General features: G+C 36.5%; 1 long non-coding RNA gene across 2 annotated transcripts in view; it reads left to right on the top strand.

The window, feature by feature from the left end:
• The first annotated feature begins 3,278 nt into the window (after positions 1–3,278).
• The window catches only part of LOC113476635, a 13,847-nt gene continuing 7,402 nt past the window's right edge, over positions 3,279–9,723 (top strand). The window contains exons 1-2 of one of the 2 annotated variants that reach the window (XR_003397756.1): positions 3,279–3,359; positions 4,907–5,026. This is a non-coding gene — a long non-coding RNA (uncharacterized LOC113476635). Of the gene's footprint in view, positions 3,360–4,429; positions 4,535–4,906; positions 5,027–9,723 lie in introns of those variants that run through there. The other variant, XR_003397755.1, reaches the window with a different exon arrangement.

The following is a 9,723-nucleotide window of genomic DNA, read 5'->3' as shown; positions in this document are numbered from 1 at the left end:
AGAAGTTTGTGACAAGGAGACTAGTATATTTGCATTAGCAAGTATCAGAAAAGAACGTTTTGAGAGCCTGAATTAAATCACCATATTAGAAAGATTTTTACTTTTACATAAAGCTTGTATAATTTTTCTTAAAATACATTTGGTGTCATCTGTCATCCAGCATTTTAACAGTATTCTGAAATGGATTGAAATGTACAGGAATCTGTCACAGGTTGCTGTGCTGGAATGGCTAGAGGTAGATGGAGTTACCTGCTGAACCTATAAACACCCCCAGTGTTCATGGAGCTTCCTCAAGGTCACAAACTTTGCTGGGCACAAATAGCACATGGGTAGGTAGCAAGCTCTTGGAAGTGTGCCATATGGCAGTGGAGAAAAATGTCAGGTTTGAGTTGTGCTCAGAAGCCATATCTGTGTGTTTTTTGTAGTTAAGGGAGAGACAAGAGGAGAGAAGACAGTGATGGGTACAGTAAGTGGGATCAATCTGTCCGTCAGCTCCTTAGGTATGGTAACATAAGGACATGCATAAATATCTGTTGCTCACGAAAGGGCTATTAAAGGGCCTGATTCCCCATTCCAGGGGGATCCCCATATGCTTCAAGAGTGGGATTTGTGTGTACAGCAACTTAAATGAGATGTGTTTATGTGTTTTCCACAGCTCTTTTGTTTAGGATGTAAATAAGATTTTAAACTTTCCCATAAAGGGATATGTTAATATGCAATTTTGACCTTGTAGAAAATAAAAAATTGTGACAGTAGCATCAATCAATTGCAATCATGACTGTTTTTCATTCAGTACAACCATGAAGAGATGAAGAGACAGGGCAGTCAAATGTTTATAATCTTAGCTATGGTTTCAAAGAGATACAAAACCACAATTTTAAAGTCTGTTTTCTCTATATTTTAGTTGTATTACTAAATGCTGGCATGAAATCAAGATCCCCGCTTTTTACATTTTCATTCCAGTACTACCCACTTTAAGTCATACTAATTTGCTTTTCCGAGTTTTAAAGTATTCTAACCTTTTGTTGTCCTTTTTCAAAAATAGTCTGCTATAAAAAGTTCATATTGATTCTATGCATTAATCCTTGATGAGAACTCTTACATTGAGCCAGTTTGACCGAATTTCCTTTCCAAATTAAGTTACTCAAGGTCAAAGCTGCTACTGTTCAAGCCATTCTCTCCAAGGATCATATACAAAGCTAAACTTTCAAGACTTGTGAAGTTGGATGAGAAGTGCTGTAATTCCACAAGCTCCCAAATCTTCGTGCATTTCAATTTTCACAAAAGTTATGTACTTCAGCAAGAGCAAATAAAAAAAAACCCCAAAACTTTATAATGATAAGTAAAAACCCCACAACTTTATAACATCAGTCAGCATTTCCTGAAAGTTTCAGAAAATTTATTATCTTTTGAGATATTATTACAGTCTACAAATGCCAAATTTGAAAAATTGCTGATATTATCAAGTGACCATATAGAATCCATTATCACAACATTTCACAGACTATATTCAAGAGCATCACAAGATTTGCTGGACACTAGAAAAGGTATACTAGTTATGGTCTTCAATTAGAGTACTTCAGAAAGTGACCAAAAAGCGAGAAATCCACCCGGTTCATTGAATAATTTTGTGAATTTTTATAGCTATAGTTGTAGGTGCTTTATATAGGTGAGGTTTAGTGCTAGGTTTATAAAGTTGAAGGAAGCCTCTTTCTCACTGCATTGATCAGGATCTGTTTCTCTAATCAGTCAGTAGTCAAGCCTCCCATCATTCTGCATTCTATTTCTGGTTCGCATCACTATTTACTGAACGTTGCTTTCTCAAGGAGATGCTATTCACGTTTATTGTGTGAGGACTGTGGACACCTGAGTGAGGCTGAAAAGTCCTGAGTAACCTGAGTAAGTAGTTTGGCATTGAGATTATATTTAGAAGTCTAATTTAAGAATGTGGTTTTACATTAATTAGTCTTTTAAGTTCAGTTAAGACTCAGTATTCCAACAGACTGTGGGGCCTCTATTTCATAATTATCTTCATTAAAGTTTTCTGCTTATAAAAATAAAAAAAAAATCAGACATTCACAAAGGTAATGATTATCATCTCATGTCAGCATATGTATTAAAAAGCATCAATGTTCAATCTTTTTTCCTCCTAAAAATGAGTTAATTTGCAATTAATAATTTAATACTAGCATTACTATGTGTGTAATTGTAAATATTTTATACCATCCTTTTAATGGAAATGTTTTGTTTGAGCTTCTTTTAGTGTGATTTTTTGCTATACAATGAGATGGACAAATAAGTAGTTTTGACTGTTCCTTTGATCTTTTTTGCAGGTTTTTGTTTTTGTTTTGTTTTGGGTTTTTTTAATTGCAGTGTTGAATCACACTAGAAGTGAAACTTTTTCTGATGCTTTTGGGGAAAAAAAAATCCCTAGATAGTATTTTAAATAAATTTAATTTCCAAATATCTTAGAAATACTCTGAATGTTTGATCTTTCTTCCTTTGCTAGAACAGGAAAAACCTCTTCTCTTTGTATCTCATCACTACTTGAGGTTAACATATTGTCTGTCTACTTTTAATAGAAACATTCCTCATGTATTCTAACAAATCACGTATATCTGAATTCTACATACAAAGCTGTAATTCCATGGAGAGTTTGTAGTGACATTGATAAATGATGTCACCAGAACCCTTTGCTTGAATTACAATCTTAATTATGTACACCTGGGTTCTTATTATTCCTTATATTATTTCTGTCATAGCACTATCTTGTCCTATTCTTGCTCTGATGCTAATTTGTTTTATCAGTAGCCTAGGCACTGCAGCTGAGCAAAGCTGTCCACAGTGTTTAAATGACTGTAAATTTCTTCCTTGTTACTGCTGTTTTAAAGACAGAGTGTAGCAGTCAAAAACAAATACAATTTTTTACATGAAGCTGTTGCGGATCTTACATAAAGTTTTTTGGATTTGTTTTTGTTCTCCTCAGAGTTCTCTTACTTAGGACTATCCAGCATTTCTGACTGCTTCTAGTTGTTTCATGTCTCTCAAGAAAAGAAGAGCAAAAGTGTTTGTTTATATATTTATTTTTGTGGGAGAGGAATTCCCATGTGGTTGAAGGTAGGAAACACTGTGTACAGTAAGCCTGAGAATGGGAAATACAAGTTTCTTCTAGTTCTTATTCTCGTGGGGTTTTTTATATTCACCTTGTGAACCTAACCAGGGTTACTTTTGTCACAGGAAATATAAAAGACTCTGCTTTGAGTGCATGTGTGGCCAGTGGAATCCCTTTAAAAATGATCAATCAGGCTGTGGCTTGCTTTGCTCTGGAAGCCCCTTGAAGAGAAAAGCTTGCAACAAAGGTGATTAAAAGCTCCCAAATCCACTTTATCCTCCTAACATTTAAAAAGCATGAAGAAAGCTTAGACTTTTAGGATATAGCTTGCATCTGTTCATTTTGTTTATTTAACTTGAAGAATGTAGGTCCTATATTGTACAATGTACAATGTTCACAGTTGCACCCTTGCAAAAAGTTCAGAGCTAATTTCTAACACATTAGTTTTGAACTTGGTTCTTAGTCAGGAAAATGTTTTGATGAGCTGTGTCAGACTTGAAAAAGGAGTTGGAAGATTTGGTTCTTGTAACTATTTACTCTTTTTTTCTAAACTTTCTCTTATTTCTGTCCATTGTCAAAATCTAAATTGCATCCTCGAGTAAAAAGGTACATTTTTGCTTTCTTTGTGCTCAGACTGACCAAGACACTTGTCTTTCTCATCATAGCTAGTGATCACACATTCTTTACTCAGTCTGCAACAACAATCCACAAAACAAAAAAAAATTAAATCCTGAAACAATAAGAATCAAAATGTTCTGAATTTGAAATTTGGAGCATTCATTACTGGAATATCAGGAAAAAACCTTAGAAATCAAGAGTGTGGACAGAAATATGGATGACCCTATCATAATTCTTGTACCAACGGTGTTTTAAGCAAATATTTCTTACATTTTAGTTTAGCCAAGATGTCTAGTTTATTTATGGCAGCTATTTACTTGTATATGAATAATCACATATGCTCAAGCCTACATTAACAGAAATTCTTAATTCTTGGTTCAACTCTCTGGCACCGAAAATTTGTACTTATTTCTCTTGCCAGTTGCTACATTCATCTTTACAGTCTCATTTCTTTCTCATGAGATACACAGGTCCAAATGAGCTTTTGAACTTTTCCCACACTCTTTCTTGAGCATAAGGTCTGTTTTGATGGCTCTTCCTGTCCCAGATGTATATGACAAGTTCCTTCAGAAAACTTTCAGTCCTTCCATTCCCTGGAGTGACTGCAACTTTTTACTGTTCCACAGCCTCTAAAATGCTAATTGGACTCAACAACCCATGGGTTTTAATTCTGAATTTTGACTATTTCTCAATCATTCCAGCCCATGTCACTAATCATGACCTTCTGGAAAATGCACAAGCCATCACAGCAGTCAAGAATATGGAAAACTATAAGAAGGTGGACTAAAAAGCCAGAACTGTCAGGTGAGAGAAAATCTATGCCTTTACTTTGCTAATCCTTTAAACACTTAGATCAATTTTCAATAATCTTTTCCACACCTCTGATATGTTCACAGGGATCTGCTTTTCAGAAGGCCTTGGCATCCAAAGCTTGCTTCAAACTCAGCAAGGGTTTGAATTCCATATTATTTTGAATATACCAGAATGCACCAGTTTCCCATTCTAGTATTCCTTACAATTTTGAGAATATATAACAGGCCTTTTTTTTTTTTTTTTTTTCAGCAGCAGAAGGTCAAAGATGTCTTTTTACTCCTTAGTTGATATATATGTTTGCGCAGACGTGAAAATGTGTGTAGATGCTCTTTGTGAACAAACTTTATTTTCTGTCATTCCAAGGTCTGATACAGTCAAGATGTTGCCCAACACTTGCAGCCCACTCTTGAAGAGTGTGAACCAAAATTAATAACAGGATGAAGCACAGATACTGTTGTAAACTGTTGGAGACATTTGGTAACGGTAAGTTCTTTCTGGTTTACTAGTTTTACTTTGGTCCTTCTGTGGTCCTCAGTGAAAATAGTGAGAAACTAGGGGAAAAATTATTGCTGGAAACTTAACATACATGCCCTACTAGTCAGCACGTAATCCACCTAAGGCTCCTTAAAAAGCATTGAGCCAATAAACCTAAGTTAAATACTTGGAATCCAGACACTTAAAGCTCCATTGAATCAGGAGTTTTACAGAATCTCAATGGTAACATACATTTCCACACCTGGTAAAAATTCATGTACAAAACTGACTCATGTTAGAGAGAAGAGGCAGGGGAACAGATTCCTGTGGATGGAATCCAGTTCTGTAATTTTCCTATTAATTTGTGTTTGTGGAGGTGGAAGAAGTTCCTATGTAACTAGAGAACCTGATGGGACAACTTCCATATTATTTTTAAATGAACTCTGTTGTTGGCAAAAAATGCTTAGGGTAGTTCATATAGAATAGGTATGGTCTAGAACAGAAGTAAATTAAATTGTCACAGGACTGCTTATTTTAGTTGTTGAAATGAGAGACAAATCTCAAACTTTTCTTTTTTTTTTTTTTTTTAAACTGTTCAGCTTGTTGTTTTAAGCAGGCACAAGAATTTATTAGTGTTGTACGACTTGCTTTCCTTCTTTTTTTATTGTCTGAGACACTCACTAACTGATTTTTCTTTTTAGCTCAGTTGTAAACCTGTTTATAACAGGGATCCTAACAAAGGTGTGGAACTGACCAATACTTTGCTGTGCGTTCCTGAGATTATTTTGCTTGAAAAGAGCTCTTTTTTTTTCCCTTTTATTTCTTCTTTCCTGACCTTTCTTTCCTTCCTCCAAAATATAGTTCACCTGTTTCCCTAGGTTTGACTGAACACTTTCTTGAACAATTGATTCATATTTCTTCCAAAGTAAAATGGGATCCTAATTAGACTGGGGTCCCTTTGGTGTTATAGTACTACAAAACATAAATAATAACAGCAAGAGCTGAAAAGGACATTGATCCTGCATTCAAGCACTTATGATCTGTTCTTGGACATGGGAGGTACATAAATGCACTTTGGGTTAGATTCCAAGGTTAGTTACCCAAATATAAATTAAATTTAACTCCACTGGATTTAAGGGAGCTGATACAGATGTATACTTGGATAACTAAATCAGATTTTTTACATTTTGTCTCAAATAGTTTGATTCAAAACCTTCCTGTGTTCACCACTAAGTCATTTGAGGGTGGGGGAATGAAATCTCAAGAGCTGATATTTTTAGTTATTGTTCTAACAAGTCCTATACAGTTATTTAAAAACAAAAATCAAGTACAAAAGCACATCAAGTACTCTATATCAGCTAGTGTTGTGGAAGACAGATTTTCCAAACTATCTTTTTGATTCTAAAATAAAACAATGAATGGACGAATGCATTAGTCAGTGGCCCTTGCCCTGAACATACCTGGGACACAGGCTCACTCACAGCTCATCAGTCAAAACTGAGCCCTGCTCAGTCATACCAGGTGGCTGCTGCTTCTGCTTTCTTCTATTTGCACTTCACATTGGGAAGAAAATTACCACAATCGTGGTGCATTCAAGATGAAGGCATGGGAAATGTACTGCAAGCAAATTTCACCCAAAAAGTGGGAAGACAAAGATTTAGAAAATGATTAAACTAATTTCTTCACTCCCCAGAAATTGTGTTTGCCATTTTCTCCATTTACTGTGCTGAACACAAGACTTCTTTCCTCCACATTCCTCCTCCTCCTCGTTATGATTTCCCCACCCTTGTGAGACACAAAACGAGGGAGCCTATCATTAATCTTCTTTCCCAAAGTGTTTAGTTCTATGAGATCTGGCTTTAATTATGAGCCATGAGAAAAACTAATTACCCTGGCCTAACAAAGACAGGATAGCGGAAGAGGATGATGCTGTGAGGATCTGACAGAGCACATCTTAGTATATTAGATACTCCCATTGCTACTTCTCTGTCACTTGAGAAAAGAGATAAAAGGACAAGTATGCAGGAGTTACTCCAAGTTTATAAATGCCTCCAAAGATACCTCTGTGGGAATTAAAGTTTTCCTTGTGGGAGTAGTTCTTGTAGAGTGCAGAGCAAACACGTAACACTTCAACAATAAATGCATAATGATAATGAGTCGACCAGTGACTCAATGCTGAGCTATGCAAGCCTAAAATAAGCATTAAAAATGTCTGAGTCTATAATTCTGAATCAAGGGACAAAATATTACACTGCTTTAAATGTAAAGAAGCTACTTATTTTTCTATCAGTTGAAGCTGGATCTGACCACATCACTTCTGAAAATTCCTCTGTGGAATTGGGTCAGTTTATAATACATTTAATATCTCAGAAATATAGTCTTTTGCTTTAATAATCTTATTTAGCATGGAAGTCAGACTGGAACACTGATTTACAAATAAGCATTCTACACTGAATGGAGCTACAGCTTGTTGAAGTTAAAGCACTTCAATACTTCAGCCGATAAAACATGTTGTTTCTCTGATCCGTCTGTGTACCTTAATGAATTGACCGGGTGCTTTAAAATATCAAGTATAACACAGGAATAGTATTTAAAGGGAGGGATGTGTATGGCAACTTTATGTTACTTAGTAACTGGGACAATAACATTAAAAATGATGAGTGAGCTGGGAGCCATTCCAAGGAAAGTACATAAAGTCTGAGCTTGTAGAAGGCCTGAAAAGACTGAATAGGTCAAGACCAGAAAAAAGTTCAGAATATCTCTGGAGAATTTAGCATTTAGCTATTGTTTTTTTCTGGCTGAGAAATGTGGCATAACACATCTGGCACAGATGTGCCATGGTATGGAGGTCCTGTCTAACAAACCACCAGCTGTGCCTCATCTTTCCCTGTTCTCATAGCCTGGGCTGCTTCATCCTCCACTGTGCTCCAAGTGTACTCAGCAATTCTTCGTTAACTGGGGAATCTGTAGCAGGCATGTTACTGATGCTTGGAAGACACTACACTGATAAGTATCATCAGTCATCCCACTCTGCTTTGTGATTTTAAGCTATCCAAAGCAGTCCAAAACATAGCTAGCTAGCTAGCTAGGGTTCCAGAAGCAGTTTCTATGCTATGTGCTGCTCTGTCTGGTTTAATAGATGCTTCTTCCTACCCAGTTTTAATGTTGACTTGAAAAATAGTGGTTCCTTTATTGCCCAGAATGGCACACAGCAAGCCTTTTTCTCCTGAGTACAATCACTGTGGAAGCTACCTTGCTGTGCCATCACATCCAAAGCATTGGATCACCTTAAGTCAAATTCTAGGTATTTTGTAATACATCACTAAGTACTGCAAGGCTTTTAATGTTTATTTACTTCAGTAAGAATTTGTTCCACTTATTATGATTCATGACTCAATCTATGATGCAAAATCAATCACCTTTAATTGTTCCAGCTATGACAATTACATTACGACAATTAGGAACATAGTGTCTATCTGGTGAATATTATTGGCCTTGCCTTTCTTTGGGACCTGACTTTGCTTTAATTGATTTCACTAGAAGGCCTAGCCTTTGGGAGATGCAGTTTAGGGTCAATAGCATTTCTACATCATTTTATTGGTTTGGAAGGGGTAGGGAAGGGAGAACTTGTATGACAAATTATTCTTTGGGTTTTATACATAACAGGAAAAAAGTGTGTCATCAAATTTCTTAGTCTGAAAAAGATTTGGGGTTTGGTTTTTAAATACACCTAAACTGCTCAGATTGCATTAAGAAACTATTTTCAATTCTCTTGAATGCCTCCAATCATTACACCTTCTGGATGACAGAAAAACTGTGTTGAAGAGCTGCTGTTTCAACAGTTTATGTTGCAGTTGACTCATCGTGACTTTCATGCATGCACAAAAGTAAACAGAGAAATTCATGTTGATTTGCTGAGTGCTATGCAATGCTTCATCCAGCTGAAGTCATCATCCTGCTGAAGCCACCTCCAATAAATACATTAAGTAACACATTATCCCATGCTTCTCCAAGTCTTATCAATAGTGAATGCTGCGGGTATTTGTATATTCAGGTTGCTGCTCAACCTTATGTGAAAAGCCAGAATCAAATTACTCTACCATGAATGGCCTGCAAGAGACCTGGGTCAGTAAGAGATGCAGACTCTGTGAACTGGCAGAAAAGAATGCATGTGTTACTGAGCTTGATAATGTTCACTTTGGCTATAGGCAAGCATTTCTTTTCTGCATTGTATGAAAGACTAAAAGAAGTTTTATGGCCTGTGTAATGCAGAAAGTAAACCTCTCTGGTCATAATTGTCTATGAATTCCAGACTAGAGATTCCCAGTCTGCAAATCCCAGCTAATCTGTTTTTTCCCCTCCTATTCAAGGGATCAATGGTCATAAGTGGTGGGTTTCATACAGACAATCTTCATTCCCTGTACCTGAAATGTAGAGAGGTCCAAAAGATGAATCCTTCCTGTCAGTCCACCTAGAGCAACATGAAGTATGTTCTAGGGACCTCTAGACAGGGACATTCTAGGGAATGTGGTCCCTTGCAGCAGAAGGAAATTTGTGTGTACAGATCCATTAAAACTAAAGGGGCAAAGAGATTTTCAGGTATTTGTCCAATCTGAAGACGAAGATGAAGACAAAGATGAAGAAGAGGGAGAAAGAGAGGAGAAGGAGAGGGAGAGGGAGAGGGAGAGGGAGAGGGAGAGGAGAGG

Source organism: Athene cunicularia (genome assembly GCF_003259725.1).
Source record: "Athene cunicularia isolate RWA chromosome 2 unlocalized genomic scaffold, athCun1 chr2_part1, whole genome shotgun sequence".
NCBI classification, from domain to species: Eukaryota; Metazoa; Chordata; class Aves; order Strigiformes; family Strigidae; genus Athene; species Athene cunicularia.
This window is presented reverse-complemented; position numbering and strand designations above follow the sequence as displayed.